A 21,277-nucleotide genomic window follows, 5' to 3' on the forward strand; every position below is an offset into this window, starting at 1 on the left:
GTTGCATGCATTTAATATGTTCTCTCTTATCTTGAGGGGAAATAAATTAAGCAAATCAGTAATTTAAATTCAGGTGAAATGAATATTTTCTTGATGCTTTGCTACGAGAACCTCACAGAATACTCAAGGAAGGTAGAACATAAATTCTTTGCTAAGTGGCTGCTTTTGCCACATGTCAATCTCACTTCCTTGCTGCTTGTTTTGTCTTGATTGCAGGCAGTGGATGCAGGCAGTGGTTCTGCAGCTCATCAAACACAGGAACATCTGTTTTTTCCAGTACAGAGAATCTTGCAGAGATTAAATTGCAATTTGCTGACAAATATTTTATGTGATACATCTTAGACACTGTATTGACTATGACATGACATATTTTACATTTGTCTTATTTTTTAAATTCAGGACATATTTTACATTTGTCTTATTTTTTAAATTCTATTACTATCATTAGCCTATAAGAGCCAAATATATGATATGCAAAAAGAGATTTAAGAAAGAAAATAGATAAATTGGACTTGGTCTGACAGATTTTGATTTATGATTGTGATTATTATTACTACTTATTTGCTTTTCTGGGTGGGGATTATCTGTGTTTGTCTGAAATAAAATATATGTCATATTAGATATAAAAATAATATAATAGATTTCAAATTGATCACTAACATGCACTGTGAAATTCTTTTTTACTTAATCTTTCTATACATTAAACTTCTTATCTTTTTGCCAGTGAAGTAGAAGTAAATGTAAAGTAAGAAGAGAAAGTCTCTCTAAAACTCTGTAGGATTTTGTTGATAAGGAAATCGAAAGATCTTAGAAGTAGATCTTAGAGACAAGGAGATTTGCCCTAATTATACAAACCTTGAAAAATAACAGCGAAGTCACAAAACACCTGTGTGTGCTAAATTTATCAATACCTTTCTTTCACAGAAATAAATTTAATTCTTATATATCAAAGATCATGTAATAAAATAAAACAAAATAAATCAATTCATAAGATATAATAGTCATAAATATTATTCAGAAAAAAATTGTGATTATTTTTCCTCTGGACACAGAACTGTAATACACAGTTTCTAAAGCTAGTTGTTAAAACATGAATGAAAACATGAATTAATTAAAATGCAAGTTAAAACATATGATCTGTTTACTTTTATCTGAAAATGTTGAAACCTTATGTACTCCTTCCTGCCTCAGCAGGTACAGAAGTTCAGTAATGAAGCCTGTTTTGCCTGCGCCCCTGAGTGAAGACCAAGTAAAGTGGAGCTCCCAAGATGCTGATGTTGTTTTGTCAGCCACAGTTGAAGTCAGCTATTTTTTGCATATCACAGACTCTCCTGACAGATGCATGTAGGTTTGTTTGCTTCATGTATGCACCCTGGAAGATAAATGATTGAGTATAAGATTTTAGGCATGGGTCTTATCAATTACACAATGAAATTGTCCAGGACTGTGAGTCATTTCTAGTCACTTCACTACAAAGTTCTCATGTGTTCTAACATTATTTGAACCTGTAGACTATTGGGCTTGCAATCCCTCCTAATGGCACATTGATCTGTTGCACTCCTCAGATTTACATTAGATCTTTCTCTCTCTCTTTTACATTTTCTAGTGAACTTCATCATCTTTTTTGCTTTAATAACTGATATTTTTGTTAGTTTTGTTAGCAAACATCAAGCACAAATGAGCCATTTGAAACCATCTAGGATTTCATTAACTAGAAAAATAAAGATCTTAAACATTTATTTTATTGATGAGAAAAATTGAAGCTTTTTAGAGAGACTACAGGAAGGTAATGCTTTGGGTTGTTAGATATGTAAAAAATGCTTATTTTGCCTTTACATATGACTGTTTTCATATGTAATTCTAGGATTAATAATAGTCAAAACTTCAAAGCACTCAATACTTTGTCAGTCAATTACCTTCAAATATTTTTGAGACATCTTATTCTAGCATATTCTCCCTAATTTGTAGGATAAATTATTGATATTAAAAATCTTAGCTTACTTCTTAATATTTGTGCTATGTCATGAGTATATGATGCCCAGATATATGTGTATTTAAAATAATTTTCTGCTTCAGTTGGGTGGACCATCTAAATGTGAGGATTAATTCAAGTCAGGTACATTTTCAACTACTGTTTACTGCCCTATATTCTCTCAGCTTTCCCCTGTTGACAGTTCCATTGCATGGATGTGCAAACCTTTGGCTTTGTGCTCTGTATTTCTAAAATTATCTATTACATTTTAATATCTCTTTTACTTACTTATTGTTGAAACTTCTGGGAGACTTTTATATTTTTAAATTGCAGGTCACTGATATGTGAATTCTTTTATCTAGGGATTCTATTGACATTTTAACTACAGGAATTACACATTAATTTATAGTTATTTTTTAATGTTTGTTCTTATTTATTTGTTACTCCAATAAAATCTCATTTTTGACTGGACTCAGACTCAAGCTCTTGGAGAGGACAGCATACATCTCATGATAATCTGTTCCCAGCATTTTTCTTGGCCCTCTTCATTCTCTTGGCCAAAAGTTTAGCATATTCTGTAGCCTTTTCCTTATTTTTCGTAGTACATTGTTTCTTCAGAGCAACACACTGACATTTGTGTTGCAGGACACTTGGAGTAACAACACGCTGGATCTTGGGTGCTGTGGTCCTAGTTTTTTTCACCTTCTCTGTTTTTGGATTTTTTCACAACATACTGGTGGATACCACTTTTTTGGAGAAATTGAAAAGTTTGAGGATTCTGCCAGCTCTTTAGGGCCTAGACAATGGGACACAGTAGTATCAGTGAAACCAGGAATATCTACCACCCCCCTCTTTTTTACAATGACCAGGTTGAGAACACTGAGATTGGCAAGCACAACACAGTATCAAACAGTTTTGCACTTTCTTCCTCCAGTCCTCCTTGGTCTGTAATAGGTACACCCCTTACTCAGCAGCAGGTGAGCATAGTCATGGATCATGACCCCCTGCTTCATGGAGAAAAATTCCCACTACTGAGTCAAACCACATACCCCTTCCATTCTTCACCCAGAGCATCAGCAGCAATTTCTGTGGCCATATGCATATCATAAAACATACAAATTTTGCATTCATTGTCCACTTCAATGAGTTTCTGCTAGCCAGTGGCTGGGAAAGAGACATTTAGCTTCATCCTTAAGTAGCTGATCACCTCTGAGGCACCACAAAAAAGGGACTTGACTTCTGCTTAATCCAGATTACATAGTAACTTCTCTATAATTATTTCTTATTTTCTGATTGCTCTCATTTCAGTAAGTTAGTTCATAAATTTTTCTAAATATAACATGCTCTTGATTTTTTTCTAATAATGATTAAATAATATTGGTTTTTGTCTTCAGATTCATAGATTCAGCTTTTGATTGGACCAGTTGTCCTCACTGTTCATAGTAAATTTTTCTTAATGTTGTTTGTTTCTCAAACATTTGTTAGTCTTTTGTTGTGCTTTTAATTTTGAGAGCAACACTATGAGAAGTAGTATATAGTCTTTATAGTTTTCCTGGTCTGTTTATTCTTCTGAGTTGCTGCATGTAGGCTTTCTCTGAGCATGTGTGGTGTTTCATGAGCAGACTAAATAAAATAAGAATGGCCCTATGTTGGAATGTCTTAGGGTAATGTTAAGTTGCCGAATAAAGAGACTATATAATGTTTTTTTCTTTTTCATCTATGTCCCCTGTAGAGGTCTGTAGCAACAGTGGGCTATGGCTATGTCCTGCTTTTCAACTATATGAATTCCCCATGCAAATAATTTGCTGTGGTTAGAAAGCAGTTTTCACAGCTTGAACCTGAAAGCAAATCCTGCTTTCTGTACTTGAAGGAAGGGTCGGTTCAGTCCCGGTCTTGGCCAGGGGTCCATTGTTTACTTAACTGTGCTAGCAATTTTCAAACTTTTTTATCTTAGGAGTCATTTTTATATCTTTATTTATGTTTTTTATTCTAATATTACCATATTAATAATTAAAACCAAAAAAGAAAACATTTAAAACCAAAGATTATACAACAGACATTCTATCAGCCTTTGGAGCAACAATGTCATCATATTATGTGGTCTCTTGGATTCCCACAATATATTGTAAGAGAATGAGAGTAAAAAATGCACTGATAATACTGAGTCTATATTATTACAAAAATTGGCCCTAGACCACAGTTTGTAAAGCACTGGACTCTGATATTACGTTGTTTAGCTAGAGTAAACAATGTCTCAAATAATAGGACATTTCCTTGCATATTTTCTTTCCTCACTGCCTTTGCCAAAATTTAGTCTGGAGCTTTACAACTGACCCCTGAGTGGTAGCTGGAGACATATGCTACCTCTCTGTGCCATTTTGTTTTACCCATGACCTAAAAGTTGATAGAGACACTTCTCATTCCTTGTTTAGTATGTGTTTGTTTTGATTAGACTCTGTTGGGAAAAAGACAGCTAATTTGGCAACAACCTTCTTGGCTTCGGTTTGATTTTTCCCTTCTCTGTATATTCCAACAGTGTCACCACATCTGCTCCCTGTGTTCCTTTGCAGCCTCCCTTTCTCAGTCCCGGACCCCGCAAACCATAGACCTGCCATCACTATTGTTTTCCCCTTGTGCAGAACTTAAATATTTGCAGCATAAAGTGGCTTCTTTCACTTGACATAAAGCCTTTGGGATCTGTGCATGTTTCTTGTTAATGTTTAATAGTTGGACCCACTTTATTGCTTCTTCATAGATATTTCAATTGATTATTGATTTTTGTTATTCTGAATACAGCTATAATTGACTTTTTACTAGTCTTAACATGGACAGGTTTTCATTTAACTTGTTTTATAATATATTACTTGATTATTATTTTGATCTTGAAGTGATTTACCATCTGCTGCAAATGTAAGACATTTTAAAAAATTTTAATAAGATAGCAGATGATGAAATTGAAATATTTAATATTTCCATTAATATTTAATAATATTAAATATATTGAACAAAAACAGAAAGTTTCATACAAGGTCATTTGCAAAGGAGAAATTACCTTAGCACATTTTGAAAAACTTCAAAGGTATTGAGAACATTTTGTTATAAGGGTTCACCACACAAAAGAAGTTTTAAGTAAATTGATTTGTTATAGGTATTTGTACCCTATTGGTACTAGGTTAATATAAGATAGTTTTTGACTTCTTAAAAAATGTCACAGTTCTGAGAGAATATTTTAAAGATCTATTATCCAGTGTAGAATTATTACTAAATGTTTTGGGAAATATTGGGCTTTGTTAAAACTACTGATTTTTAAAATTTTTATAAATTGTTATTTTACAAAGTATTTTAGTTTATTCAACTCATTAACAGTTACTGAGCATCATCTTGTGGGCACTATCTTAGTTTCAGAAGTCAGAGAGAATAAGTATAAATATGCATACAACATTTCACAGTCAGCTTTAGACACAGTTTCAACTGTATCCCTGTAACCACAGTCATAAAAACACAAAAACAGACCAGTTTTTGAGTGCCCATCTTAATTCTACTTATTCTGCTTCGTAGCTAGTTTTGGGTGTTCTCTAGTCATTAGTAGCAATTTGCCTCTCCAGTGGAATTTCACATATTTCACTAACTCTGTTCTCTGAATGAAATTTTATTTTTCACTGTGGTTAGTTAATGACAATCTCCATTAGTACTGAGACCTCTGAACTCTGAAATTCTCTAGTCACAGCCCATCTTTCCACATAAAAAAGGTGTTTTTAACCACTACTTACTTACCAGAGACAACCCACTAACAAATTAAAATACCAGCCTTTTTTTTTTAATCAGCGAAGTTCCTTTACTTTTGTAGCAATATACCAATCAACCATGAATTTCTAAAATGAAATAGAATATAGTGAATAAATTTGGATTGAATTAATAAATAAATGAAAATAAATTAGTGAATAATTAGAACTCCAAATAATGCCTTAATAACTTTAGAAAAAAAGAAAGATTAAAAGGATATATTTCTGCTTTCCTTATAATATGTACATTATTAGAAAAATGACATTCAAATATGTTATACTGAAAACTTCTCCCCACCCCTTTTGCTTGGAATTAAAGCTGTTGCATTGGAAGTCATTTCAGCACAAATATTACTAGTGCTTTTAATCAAAATACCTTATTAAGGGAGCAAGATTTTGCTCCCAGGCATGTGTTGTCAGTTTTGGCTCAAATAAATGCTTATAAAAGTTATCTACATGTTTGGGCATTTCTTACATCAGTACTTATATCAGTACTTACCTGATATAGTGTGGCAGAATTCTGAAGCAGCTCTTTTAGAACAATCCTGCATGAATCTTGGCTGATTTAGAATGATTCTGACTTTAAATATAGAGTGTTGATTAGTAAGACACGTCAATTAAAAATAATAGTACGGCCATTACTGGTGTAAGCAAAGGAAAGTCAGTCACACCAATAATGTGACTAGATTATCAAAGCATAATCAGAAACATGGGCGTCATGGTTGTGGATGATACAAACACAGCCAATGGAGATATTAATTTTTGTCCAGCCTAAAGCATTTTATAACTAAGATCACCTTATATTTTACTATACAATATGTCAGTATTCATCTTTTTGAGTGATTTCTTTGTACAAACAAGAGAAGCACAACATGCTACCCCAAAATAGGCCATTTTAACATAAGGATTATTTTTTGCTGGATATTTTAAAGAGACTGGTTACAGAGAAGAATCTCTGAAGTCAAAGAAGTTGCCATTCTGTGAAGTAATTTTACATTTATAAAGGAAATCTCCATTTGTATGTGTCTTCTTCTAAATATCAGGAACATGTGTCCTTTATAGTTGTTCCCGAAAACCCTTCCCCCCGCCATTATCCCCTCCCACTCCACTCTGGTTACTGTTAGTTTGTTCTTAATTTCAATCTCTCTGGTTATATTTAGCCTGCTTATTGGTTTTATTGATTAGAACACCAGTAATAGCCATACATGGAAAAAACCAAAGGGGTGTGGAAGCAAGGGAGGGAGGAAGGGATGTCTGTGGTGGGGGAAAAGCATGGCGGGAAAAGGCAGACAAGTATACTTGAACAACACTAAATTTTTTTAAAGAAAATAAATAAATAAATAAATAAATAAATAAATACCAAAAACAGAAGGATGACTAAAATGTAGAATTTTTTTCTCCCTTACTAAAGCATATAATGAAGGATTATGTGATCTGTTTTAATTTTCATTACATCTGCTACAGTGTATGCACACTTCAGCATGCCATCTTTAATATCAGCAGCATCTTCAATGATATATAATCTAAATATGAAGAATCTAAAAATGAAATATACAATATACAATATAAATATGAAGAGTTAACTTGACTCATCAAAAGTTATGTACCATGTTAAAGACAAACAAAACAATATATTCAATTAGTAAAAGTAAAAAACAAAAATCAATACATCCCAGAGGAGACTGTAATAGGGAAATAGGGAAATTATAAGACCAGATGTACCAATGTTTTGGCATGGATCCTGGAATATTGTGTTGTTCCTGTGAAAACAAAAATTGCTTAATCACTATCTCTGACCCTAATGTTATTTCAGAACTAAAAATATAAGAAACAGATTGTTATTATCCTTTAGAATTTTGTCTTCTTAGATAAATTTTCTCCCACTATTCAAAAGTAGAACATTCCTATGAAATCTTTCCTAAGTTGAAATGTCATAAAGTGAAGAAGTGAGGAAACATCTTGCTAGTGGATGCACAAAACACATTGAAATGAAGAGAAGGAGCTCACAGACAAAGGAAATGGTGGCTTGATGCTGAAATGCTGAATGTGTTTCTCTGGAGGATGTTTGGCGATGCCACTCTCACTGCTCCCTGCACGCTGCCCTTATATTCAGCAAAGCAAATGCTGAATGCTATTTTTCATTTTCACTTTTATTTTTAACAAAAGTAATTTTTTTCAAATTTCTTAGTAAAAAAAACTGTTATAAATGGAAATCTTTTATAAAAGTGAAGTAGCATAAAGCAAATTTTTGAAAAGTTGGTGATATCTGTACAGAGTTTACTTCCATAAACTAAAAATGAGCTATTGAAGAGTTTTAGAATGAGCCTCCCCCAAATGTGACAGCTTGGCACATGAACTCAAGCTGAATACAATCAAGACTTGGAAGTTTTAAGAAAATCTTTAAGCTTTCCCTTAACTGCCTAAAATAATTTAGATAGAGGGCCAGGCCAAGAAAGGGGGCTGTTTCCAGAGAAACTTTTTATCTGGATGACCAATCTGTATGACAGGAAAATCATCTAATTACCAAATGTGTGCTTTTCTTATTTTGTCTGAATCACCTTCCCCTCCTTTGAAGTCTCAGGTGCCTGTCACATTTCTTATCTCAGACCAGAATATAAGCTTCAGTGGTCTGAGATGGCCTTCCTGAGTCAGATATTCTTATGAGCACCCCTGTACACATCTACTTCAATTTGTTTTTTCTCCTGTTACTCCCTCTCGTGTTAATTTAATTATTAGACCAGCTGAAAAATCTAAGAGTAGAATACAATATTTTCCTCCCATGTACTATCCAAATGGGGAGTGATTAGAGCAACTCAAAGAGTTTTTTAACTTAGAGGTAACTAAATAAACCAGAGCTTGGGATGAGAGAGAACATGCTCCCTTTCAGCAGTGTGACCCATGATGAACAGGTTGTTAAAATACTACTGATCACACCTCTTTATGTGGCTTATGATACAAGATCAAGTGGATATATACTGTTAACAACTTACAGAAACTGTAAAACTCCTGGAAGGAAATAAAGTGTGTACATGAGCACAGTATTACAAATCTGTAGAGCCTACAACCCTGTGGGAAACTGCTGACAAGTGGTTTAGAGAGACCCAAAGGTGGCTTGCAAGTACCTCTGAACCATTAGAGTAAATCAGCAATTCAAACTAAGGTACCACCAAAAGTCCTCAGTATCTCTTGCCTTGAAAATAAGTATATAATCTGATAAGTGGAAGAAAGCAAGGAGAGAAATACTGTCACAGACTAAAGGGCGGGTTCTCCTCTTTCCCCAGATAGAAATCAAGGGAGGAGACAAGAGTTAGAACAGAAAATGCTTATTAAGCTTTAGAGGGAAGAGACCAAAGCTTCATCTATCAAAGCAGTGCACACTGAAAGTGAATATGGCTCCCTAGCCTCTGCTGAGGCCCCATAAATACCTCAGGGGGAGTCCAGTATCGTGGTTGACCTTCCAGGTCTCTCTTTGGATGAACTGGCTACATGCTCTAACATCAAATGCATGTGTCGTTAGCATTTTAAATCTCTTCACAGGAGTGTGTTTTTACTATTATAATGAGCATAAGTCACCAAAAGGACAATCTCAAGAGATCCTGTGCACATGCAATTGTACAGACTTTCTCTGAGCCTGATTGCATCTCTTCTGTGATCCACAGCACTACTGACACTGTGTTGTAACCAGCTGAGGACAGAATGGTATGCTGCTACTCTGGTTTGAAGCAGAAGCCTATCCTGTAGCTTGCTTGCCAGTGGCCTTCTGCAATATCCCCTACTCAACTGCAAAAGAGAAGAGTTGAAAGAGAAAACACAATGAATTATTAAAAGCTTCACATTTATGTTAAAGCTGAATTTATTGATTTTTTCAGTAAATTCATAAAATCACCAATCTAATCTTTATTACGTCCATAAGAGATATTACATTGGTATAAAGTTATTTTTCATAATCTTTGCTTTAATGCTTTATTTAAATTCAAAACACAAAGTAAAACCCAGCAGATACAGACATCTAAAAAACCTGGCAAATACTTTTAGGTCCAAAGGTGTAATAAAAGTAATTCAGTCTCAAGAAGTTTTTCTTTTTAAGATTTTATTTATTTAAGAAAGAAGAGAGAAAGGCATCAATGTGAGAAACATCAGTTTGTAGCCTCTCCTATACCCCGTGACGGGGGACAGAATTTGCAAATGAAGCACATGTCCAGGCATAGAACCAGCTACTTTTTGATCTTTGAGACAACACCCACTCAACTGAGCCTCACTAGTCAGGGTATAAGTTTTTTGCTTTAAAGTTTAAGCAACAGAACATAAAGGTTTAACAACAATGAATTGTCAAGAGGGTTTTACAAATGATCTCAATTATAAATGTTCAGGAAAAGGATGATGTGTAACTAAAATTTAATTTATTTTCAATAAAAAGTTAAAATAAAATGATATACTTCGAAAAGTCTGAGAAAATAGTGTTAGGCAAAATTTTAAGTTCCATGGCTGCAAATCTTTTTAAAACAAAGGATTTATTAGGACATTGCTAGTAAAAACAAACAAACGAATGAACACAGCTTGGTAGGCATGGAATCTAATCCACCATCAGCACTGTCAGGTGGAAAAGGCAAGCATGTCCATTGTTCCTTAGTTGGTGAGTGTTTTTATACATCAAGTAGGTAGAGAAAGTTGTTTTGAAAGAATTATATTGGCTGCAGATAAATGGAGTGGAAGAAGTTGAGAGGAGGGATTGTTCTAGGATAAGTGCAGAGTCCATAGGAAAAAGTGTCCAGTTCTGTGATTTAGCCTTGGGTAACACATGATAAAATTCATGTGCAAATAAGAAGTGGAGGCTCCTGTGGTTTGATAGCACCTGGCTAATCTCTCATTTAGATGGTGGTGGAAATAGCCACCTGGAAGTTACTTCTGAGTTCCAACCAACACTCAAGAATGTAAGCAGTCCTTCAATGTCTCTCTTGCTCTGCAATTGTTAAGTGATTAAGAAACTAAGATCCATTCCATATTTAATTATTTTTGATTTCTTATTTATTTCACTTACTTTAAGTAATAAGAAATGGTTAGAATAGTTCTTTTATACAGTGTAAATCTATGCAAATACAACTGTATACTTATGAAACATAAAAAAATTATTCAAGAAGTTTCATAGTGATTGATATTTTGTCACCATATATAAACTATTGTCCTTTGTTTGGGGCAGTCTTTTCCACACAAACCTGTACTAAAAAGATTTAAACTATAAAGTTTGCATGGTTAAGCAATTATTTTCAAATAAAAATGTACGTATTTGTCTTGTTAATCTCACATAGAAAATGTGTATTTTTAAATATGCAAATAATGGGAATATCCTTCAAGGTAATGAGTTTAGGTGATAGATTAAAACCTAGTTACCTAAAATCTTTGGTTTTATTTACTAGTTACCTGTAATCTTTAATTTTACCTTAGTATTCAGAAATATACCTACTTCAAAATAAAAGATGAGTTATATATTATGATAAATTATGTACTAGAGATTATGCTAAGGACTTTTTGATAATTATTTAGGTATACTTATTTTGTATAACTTTTACTCATATTCTTTTAGATTATAAAAGCATGTTTTGAAATGATTATAAAATGATTTATGCCTAGCTTCCAAAAATATATATTTTCCCAATTAATTTCCAACAAAAGTTCTGAAGGTGTTAAGTGGTAAATTCTATGTCAGGAAACTTTAAAATTTAATTGATGTTCAACATTTGCTAGATTATTAATAGACTGATAGACTTCATGTCAACTGCTGATAGACTATATATTTTAAACTAAATATTTTTATATTTTCATAACTAAAAATTGTGCAACAAATCATAATTACAGATGTCTTCTTGTACACATATTTTTAGAGAAAGAGGAAGGGAGGGAGAAAAAGAGGGAGGGAAACATCAATGTATGGTTGCCTCGCACACACTTGGCCCGCAACCCAGAATTGTGCACTGACTGGGAATCAAACTGGTAATCCTTTGGTTCACAGGCCAGTGCTCAATCCACTGAGCCACACCATCCAGGGCCATTTTCAGTTTCATAAGTGCTAGATAAACTGCTTTTTATAGCTATTATACCAATTTGCTTTATAACCCACCAATTCTCCAAAAATTCTAAGATTTCTCAGTACCTGTTGAACTATAACACATCATGAGAAATAGACAATGTACATGTGGAAACTTGCAGTAAATATCTTTGATAGCAATTTGTAATTATCAGTCATGCTTATAGGTCCATGTAGAAATTTCTTTTTATAACAAGAAACCTTAATTTTATTCCTTACACACTTATTTTTTAAATGTTTTCTTTTGTGATACTACAGAGAATTTCCACAAACACATCACCCAATTTCTCCTAGTGGTAATGATTAAGATACATTCATCAAAAATTCAAGCATTGAATTTTTGCTTCAAGCAATTCAAACATTGCTACCTTGCACTAAACAAAATCCTGGATTTTATTTGGATTTCAACAGTTTCCTGTTTCTAGTCTAAGAAAAATATTTTAATTCATTCCATCAAATAATCCTAATTAATCAAAAGGAAATTTGGAATTAGGAAAATAAGTAATTTACTCAAATTAAACATTCATTCAGTGGAAGAGGCAACATACAGTGCATAAATTAAGGCAGATATGTGAGAAGGCTTAATAGTAGTGTTTTCAGATTTCTCTATTTTGAGAAAAAAAAAACTTCCCAAATCAGGTTTATTTCAGAAGTAGGTGTATGTGGTGACAATGAAGATACAAGATTAGAAAAAGAAAATTGAAAAGATGAGAGTGATATAAAAGATATTTATGTTACTTAAAATAATATAGATATAAGAATTACATGGAATATTTACACATTAATCACTTTTAACAAAAATTAATATGTTAAGTTTAAATATTTTAAGCAGCATCAATGCCTAAAGATAGCATTATGGTAATAAGTGTTGAAAGTCATTTGAAACTGCTTATGTATATGTTAGCTGACATTAGCATAAGTAAATTGCTTCTCTCCTGAAATTCACCTTGAAGCCATTTTTAAATTTGATAATTCCCTACACTCTAATATTCAAGTCATATTTAAGTTAAAAAACGAGAATAAAACTCTGTCTGTTCCCACTGGGAATTCAGTATGTTGATGAATTTCCAAGTGCACTCCATGGTAGTACTGTTCATTATGCATCCACTATGTGAGTAATTCCACACAACTCAGTGATCTACCAGGAGAGATGATTGAATATAATAATTTTTAATTATATTTTGTTCATTTATATTGACTATTATTCTGAAAATCAACAATATAGCAACTGAAAGCCACCCCTGATAATACCCAAGCTGGCAGTCACAATCACTATTCAGACAGGGTTATATGTGAGCATGGAGAGAAAATAAACTTGATAGTATAGTATCAAGTCTTCTTTATTCTAGAAAAAAACCTCTAAAGTGTGTCCTAATACTTGCATTGTATCTCCAAAGACAGTATAAATAGTGCTTCACAAAACTTATAGGTGTTTTGATGATAATAAGTAATAGAAGCTCAAGGAAAATGTAAGTAACATCTAACTTTTCTTCTATTATTCCTAGTTGGTTAAAACTAAAAGGTGTCAAGTATAATTCTTGAAAGAGTTTTTAGTGTTGTATTCCAAGTGTATAATTATTCAATAATAAATAATTACAGGAATATTGACTTAAGATTTTTTTAGCCAAGATTAGGTGATAAAATGTTACTCTCCTTGCTGGGTTCCCTGAAATTCTGTGTAGTAGATTCTTCTTTTTCTTCTTTATCCTCTAAGTTTTTACTTATTATATTTTGAATATTTTCATTTGGTTCATATAGTCTAACTAGCTAGAGATTTGTTTCTTTTTAGTTTCTTAAATATTTACATTTTTGTTATTTTATAATCTTTCCAAGCACAGAGGGATTAATTATTTCAGTTATTTTTCTATTATTGCAAAAATATTTCTGAGTTGGATAACTCTTACAAATTCTCGCATCAGAGTCTCAATTATTAGAAGAATCTGGATTTCAGGTCAAGATAGCAGCATAGGTAAACACAGTATTCACCTCCTCCCAAAGCCACATAAAAATTATTGCTAAACTAAGGTATAACCATCACTGAGGACTGCCTGAAATCCAGCTGAAAAGAATTCCTATTACTAAGGATGTAAAAAGAAGCCACATTGAGATTAGTAGGAAGGACAGAGGTGCAGGACAAGCTAATCTTACACCAATCAGTGGCAGTTGAAAATTGGGAGTGTTACTTCATCTGCAAAGGTGAGCAAGGGATTCCACCCACATACCACATACCCGGTATAAAGTTTCAGTGCCAAAAATAGAAGTGCCCATAACTTCTGGTTGTGAAAATCACTGGGAATTGTGGCTGAGTCAAGTGATGAACTTCTAGAGTCCCAGGAGTTCTTCTCAAAGGGCCAGTGCATGTACTTATTCAGACTCAATTTTTCTGATCTCCACCACTGAAGCAGAAAGTCAAAAGTCATATTAGGGACATAGAGGAAGGGGCTGAATTGACTGACATTAAGTAAGGACTGGAGGGGCAGCTTTCTCCCTGACAGAAGTGGGTAGAGACCATTGTTTCTTTGCTGAGCCCTCCACCACAGAGCCAGCAGGCAAGTACTGTATCTGACTCTGCATCAACCTGGCTGACGCTGCTCACCCCACCTTGATGATTCCCTGAGACCCTGCCCCACCCAAATTTTGGTCCACTCAAGCTCTTTCCAGGGGCTTTTCTTACAAATTTCCTGTCTTGCCTCATGCTTCAGAGTTTCTTAAAATATTTTAAACAAGCATGGCCTTAAGGTGCCGTGTTACTCTTGCCAAGTGGCCCAAAAGACTAACACTAGCGGCAGCCAGCCACTAGTGGCTGCAGAGTGGCCTCCCCTGGCCACCTTTCAGCCTAGCACAGATAGTAACCATCTGCAGATCACTCAGTAGCTTCTGCCAGGTGGCCCTGGGCATAGCACAGGTGGTGGCTGACTTTGTCCCACATGTTTTGGAAGGTCTCAGAGTCAGCATATACAGTGGAAAGCTTCAGACCATGCCAAAACACATCCACAAGTGACACACTCAAGGGGCAGACACAGTAGGTTCCAGAGTTCTTCTGTAGACACTTCCTCCATGGGGTCAGCCCCTGCATAGCAGATCCTTCACAGTGGTCATAGCTGATTCTTCCAGCATACTGGCCTGGGGCAAAATCCCTCCTATTGATGCAGCATCCATACTGAAGGCTACAACAGCCTACAGGTGCATACACCTAGATCATCCAACTCAAGTGATCATGGAAACTGCACCACTGAGCCTTACAAGATACCTACTACCTAAGGCCACCCTACAAAGACCAACAGATATAGCAGCTTTATATAATACATAGAAACAAACACAGGGAGGCAGGCAGAGTGAGAAGAAACACAAACATGTCCCCCAAAAAAGAACAAAACAAATCTTCAGAAAAAAAGCTAAACAGAATGGAGATAAGCAATCTACAAGATGCAAAATTCAAAACACTGGTTAGAAGTGTGCTCCAAGAACTTAGGAGAAGAGTAGATGAACTCAATGAGAACTTCCACAAAGATACAGAAAACATAAAAATGGAGATGAAAACAAAAAACAACCAGCCAGAAATGGAGAATACAGTAACTGAAATGAGAAATATCTTACATAGAATCAAAAGCAGAGTGGATGAAACAGACAGTGAAATCACTGATTTAGAAGATATGGAAGCAGAAAACACCCGACAAGAGCATCAAGAAGGAAAAAGAATCCAAAAAAATAAAGCTACTGTAGGGAGCCTCTGATGTAACTACAAACATCACAATATTTGCATCAATGGGTGCCGGAAGGAGGAAAAGGAGAACAAAGAATTGAAAACCAATGTGAAAAAATATTGAAGGAAAACTTCCCTAACCTGGTAAAAGAAATACACATGCAAGTCCAGGAAATGTAGAGAATCCCAAACAAATCGAAATCAAAGAGGCCCACATCAAGACACATCAAAATTAAAATGGCAAAGTTTAAACACCAAGAGAGAATTTTAAAAGCAGCAAGAGAGAAGCAGTTAGTAAACTAACTAAAAGGGAATCCCCACAAGACTGTCATCTATTCTCTCAACAGAAACTTGGAAGGTCAGAGGGATCAGCAAAAAATATTCCAAGTGATAATAGCAAGGACCTGTAATCATAATTATTCTATCCAGCAAAGCAATAATTTAGAATCAAAGAACAGATAAAAAGCTTCCTAGATAAGAGAAAGATAAAGGAGTTCATTACCACCAAACCAGTATGATATGAAATTTGAAAGGGTCTACATTAAGAAGAAAAAGAAGAAAAAATATAGATCAAAATATGAATAATAAAATATGAATAAATGCATATCTATACATGATTCAATTAAAATAATTAAATCCTCCTATCAAAAGACACTCTGTGGCAGAATGGATAACAAAACATGACCCTCACATATATTATCTACAAAAGACTCACTTCAAATACAAAGACACACACAGGCTGAAATTAAAGGGATAGAAAAAGATATTCCATGAAACAAACAAAACAAAATAAAACTGGTGCAGCAATATTTATAGCAGACAAAATAGACTGTGAAACAGAGACAGAAAAGGACCCAGCAATTACATTTCTGGTTGTCTACCTGAAGAAATCGAAAACAGTACATTGAAAGTCTTATGCATCCATATATTCCTTGTAGTACTATTTACAGTAGCCAACTAGTGAAAGCAAAGCAAGTGTCCATCAAGCAATGACTGGATAAAAAAACAAGTGGGGCATATATGCAATGGAACATAACTCACCCATACAAAAGAATGAAATCTTGCCATCTGAAACAATATCAATAGACCTAGTGCTTGAAATAAGTTGAAAGGGAAAGAAAAATGTCATATGATTGCACTTATATCTGGAATCTAAAGAACAAAATAAAACAAACTACCAGAACAGGAACTCTCATAGATACAAAGAACATTTTGACAGTTGCTAGATGGGAGGGGGCTGGAGGAATGGGTGAAAAAAATGAAAGAAATAAGAAGTACAAATTGGCAGTTACAAAATAGTCATAGAGATGTTAATTACTACATAAGGAATGTAGTCAGTAACATTGTTATAACTACAAATGGTGTCAGATGGGTACTAGATTATTGAGCTGATCACTTCATAAATTATTTAACTGTGTAATAACTTGGTTGTATACCTAAAACTAATATAACATCGTATATCAACTGTAAATGAAAAATTAAAATTATTTTTAAAAGAAAAAAACTAATAACACATTTTATACATTGAAATAGCCATATTTATTTAATAATTAGCAGAAAACATTTATATACTGATAAGCGGTCAAGCTTATAGTGGCAGATACAAGTTTTAAAACAAGTATACCTATTACTGTAGATTCACCTATTGCTAAGGCATACTTATAATTCTGCAGATAAGATACAGTTTCAATTCATGCTTGTAGCTAAGTCTTTAATTTGGCAAGTTATTATATTGTTAACCCCTTTAAACTAAAAAAAGTTAATGTATTAAGTTTATATATTTCTAAACTTGTTAAATCCTTTTTTAACAAGCTATTGTATTGTTAATTCTTTTTAACAAAATAATATATTAAGTTTCAATATTCCTAGGAAGCATCAATACCTTAGGAAAGACTAATGTAATAGCTGTTGATAGTTACTTGAAATTGTTCTGTGTATGTTAACAATTCTGTGAAATCTATTACTGACCTCTCCTCCAGCAGGCATTCAGCCGTGCCGACTCCACAAAACTTTATTAATCATTCATCTCCCATGTGCATTTCTCAAATGTAAATGACATGTTACTATAATAATATGGCTATGTGCCTACTTTATTTTCAGTTTAAAAAATATAAAATAAAATTCAGGGCTTCTTAAGAGCTCATCAAGTCTACATTTGCAATATTTAATTCCATTCTATATGTATCTAGTCAATGGGTGTCAGAATCATGCTACAACTAAACTGGCAGCATATTATTAGAAAAACCTTTAGTTGCATAAGACATAATAAGTTATTAACACTTATAAAACTTAAAATGTGATAGCACGTGTCATACCTGTGTTCACCACTCACACAATTTGTCCATTTCAGGGAAGGAACATAGTTTCATTCCTCTTTCATGGTCAAAAATCTGTGATATGTCTCATCCTTCTTTTTCAGCATCTGTAAACATAAATGATATGGGCTGAAAACAAGTCTTCTAGTTTCCCCCTTTAAATTATAACCCTGTTTGAAGTATTAGAAAAAACATGTAACAAATACATTTCATTTTATAAAATTGCTGTGCCCTAACATTTATTGGACAAAGGTGAGATTGCACAGGTTATAATAGATAAACTAAAGACAGCAAGTAGGAACTCAGAAGTACCCAGGAGAGGGTGATTTAATGTTCTAACATACACATATTCATATCGTACACCTACAAACTTTAAAATGCCTAGATCGCCAATGTACAATTATACTCTCAATGATTCATAAGAGCACAATTGCTTCTGTAAAACAAAAGCCAATCCTCTGTGCATGCTCATGAGACGATGAGAGTGAGAGAAGGGAAACAATGACTTGGTAGGATTACAAATGTGGGACTAAAAGTAAAATACCAATATTTATTACATAACCAAAAATATAGATGGTCTTGTAACATACATTTTTAGATATACGTGCATGTATGTGCACCTAGCTCTGATATAAAATGGATTCCATACTGTCACTGGCCATGAAAACAAGCATTCTAACCCAGGAGTTGAAAAGTGCCAAGCAAGCAGGAAATAATGAAGAGGATAAAGTCAGTTTGAGAACAATAGGGCCATGCAGAGCAGTGGTGGGTATGTATCTCTCGATTTTTCAGAAACTTAACTTTCTGTAGAACACATTTCCTATGAAAATATTGACAACTTATCATTTTTATAAGTACTATTTGCCTCTCCATTCAAATATATTATTTATATTGAAGACATTTGTAAATGTAGGATTTTTGTTTATATTTTTTAAAGTTTTTTAATAATTTAAAAATCGTATCTGCATCTCATGCTCCTCAATTCCAAACCTCTTTCTCAACTATCCTCAGGGAAGCCTTGAATAATTGCTCCCTTCTGACCCTCTTCTCCCATTCCTGTTCACTCCTCAAACCATTCCAGTGTGGCTCCCTGCCTCATCACTGTATTTAAACTGTTCTTATAAAAACTGGCAAAACATCAGTGTTCAAAAATCCAATAGACACTTACAATCTTACCAATTTTTTCTTAAATATTATGAACTTTGACTTTTTTGTCCTCAAAACAATTTTTCTTGCTTACTTCCCATTGGCCCAAATCGTGCAGCTCCTCTCTGAGTCAGGCAGGTCACGCTTTCTTTGTTTCCTTCACTTGTTCCTACTTCTAAATGTCAGAGGGTCCCACTTATAGGATTGGCAAGATTAGCTTTGCCTTCTGTCTTTGGCACAGTCCTTACTGCAATCATTTTGATCTCAACAAGAAAACAAAGGACAATTTTTAAAAAGCAGATAGGTTAACTAAAATGGTTTACTATCAGCTCATTTCTTATTCTATGAAATCCAAAAAACCATCACCTCTAGTTTCAGAACTAACTATGATAGGATTCTCTGATGTAAAGTTTCTGGACGTGAGACCAGACAGGTCTCACTAAGTATTAAAAACTTGTTATTTTCATCACTGTGATTATAAATGAACAGAGATATTCCTTCCACGGTTACCTCCAAAACTGGTAGGTGAGCTAGGCTATGTTTTTTCCCTTGGGCAAAATTTGTGGAATTGGGTTAACATCTCTATACAATCTTGTTTTACTTTATTTCCAGTGAAAAGGACTATATTTTGTCCCAGATTACCTATGGGACATATAGAATGAGCATAAGCAGGCAGGATTTCTAATATAAAATTGTTGAAACAGAGTAGTTTAAAGTGCTGTGTGTGATTTAACCTCCTTGCAGATTAATGGTGTATGTAGATCTTTGACACTCCCTCCATTGAAAGGCAGGCCTGTTCTCATGCCCCTTTGAATGTGAGCTAGCCTGTGGCTGCTTGAATCAGTAGAGCATGGAAGATTTGACACTATGCCAGTATTGAGTTTTGTCTCTTCATACTGTTAGCTTTCTTGAGGAGCTCCGAGTTGCCATATACTAAATCTAGGTATACTCTGAAGGGACCACAGGGAGTAGCCCTGAGAATAATGTTGCAGTGAACACAGGGGTTCATATATTCTTTCAAATTAGCATTTTGTGTTTATTCAGGTATATTCCCACAGGTGGCATTGCTTGGTCATAAACCAGTTCCATTTTTATTTTTTCAAAAGACTGTATTTATTTATTGCTAGAGAGAGGGGAAGAGAGAAACATCAATGTGTGGTTGACTCTAATACACCCCCAAATGGGGACCTACCTGCAGCCCAGGCATGTGCCTTGACTTCGAATTGAACAGACATCTCTTAGGTTCACAGGCCAGCACTCAGTCTGCTGAGCCACACAAGCCAGAGATCCATTTTTAATCTATCAAGGAACCTCCATACTGTTTTCCACAGTGGCTGCACCAATCTGAATTCCCACCTAAAGTGCACAAATGTTTTATATTCTCCACATCCTTTCCAGCACTTGTTGTTTGTTGACTTATTGATGATAGCCATTCTATCAGGTGTGAGGTGACATCTAATTGTGATTTTAATTTACATTTTTATTTCAAAAAAACGTGTAACAAGGAGAGATTTAAGCATATTATAAAAGTAGAGAAAACAGTATAATAAATCCCTATGTGTATGTATCCAATGTCCAACTTCAATAATTGTCAACTCATGAACAAGCATGGCGCAGACATCCTTCCTCTTCTTCCCACAAATAATCCCCTAAATTATCCTAGTGGATATGTCTTTTAAATATTTTTGTTCTACAAATTCTTGCTTCTTATTGCTTTTTATTTCCTTCTTATGCCTTTGTTGAAGAATCTATCTTCTAGGTCCTTTGTTGGTCCTGTGGTATCTCCCAAAGAGGAGTTTTGTGGTTTCATTCCAGGGGTGTGGTTTCATATCCTCTGTCCCTTTTATTTCCCGTCAATTAGTAGTTAGATCTGGAGTCTTGATCACATTCAAGTTTTACTCCTTCCTTCCTTCCTTCCTTTCTTCCTTTGTTCCTTTCCTCCTTCCCTTCCCTCCCTTCTTCCCTTCCCTTCTTCCCTTCCTTCCCTTCCTTCCTTCCTTCCGGTCAAGAACACCACAGATGTTACTTGCACTTCCATTAAGAGGCTCATAATTACTGGTTGTTACTCTTTTGCTGCAATGTGAACAGCAACTGATGTTCATAGATATTATTTTATTAGGGGTTACAAAATGGTAATATTGTAATTCAATAGTCATTTCTTACTTCATTACATGAAAGTTTTCTGGAGAGAATTTTTTTTAAGTTTACTAGTTGATTACCTTATGGTAGTTTGTACTGGAAAGGCTGTATAAATGTTTAAATCCTTCATTTTATTTA

At 34.3% G+C, this 21,277-nt stretch overlaps 1 pseudogene; it reads right to left on the reverse strand.

The window, feature by feature from the left end:
- Nucleotides 1–2,409: 2,409 nt before the first annotated feature.
- On the reverse strand, nucleotides 2,410–3,161 carry LOC114515408 (annotated as a pseudogene).
- Between the last annotated feature and the right edge of the window lie 18,116 nt (nucleotides 3,162–21,277).

The sequence above is a fragment of the Phyllostomus discolor genome, chromosome 2, assembly GCF_004126475.2.
Source record: "Phyllostomus discolor isolate MPI-MPIP mPhyDis1 chromosome 2, mPhyDis1.pri.v3, whole genome shotgun sequence".
In the NCBI taxonomy this organism is placed as follows: Eukaryota; Metazoa; Chordata; class Mammalia; order Chiroptera; family Phyllostomidae; genus Phyllostomus; species Phyllostomus discolor.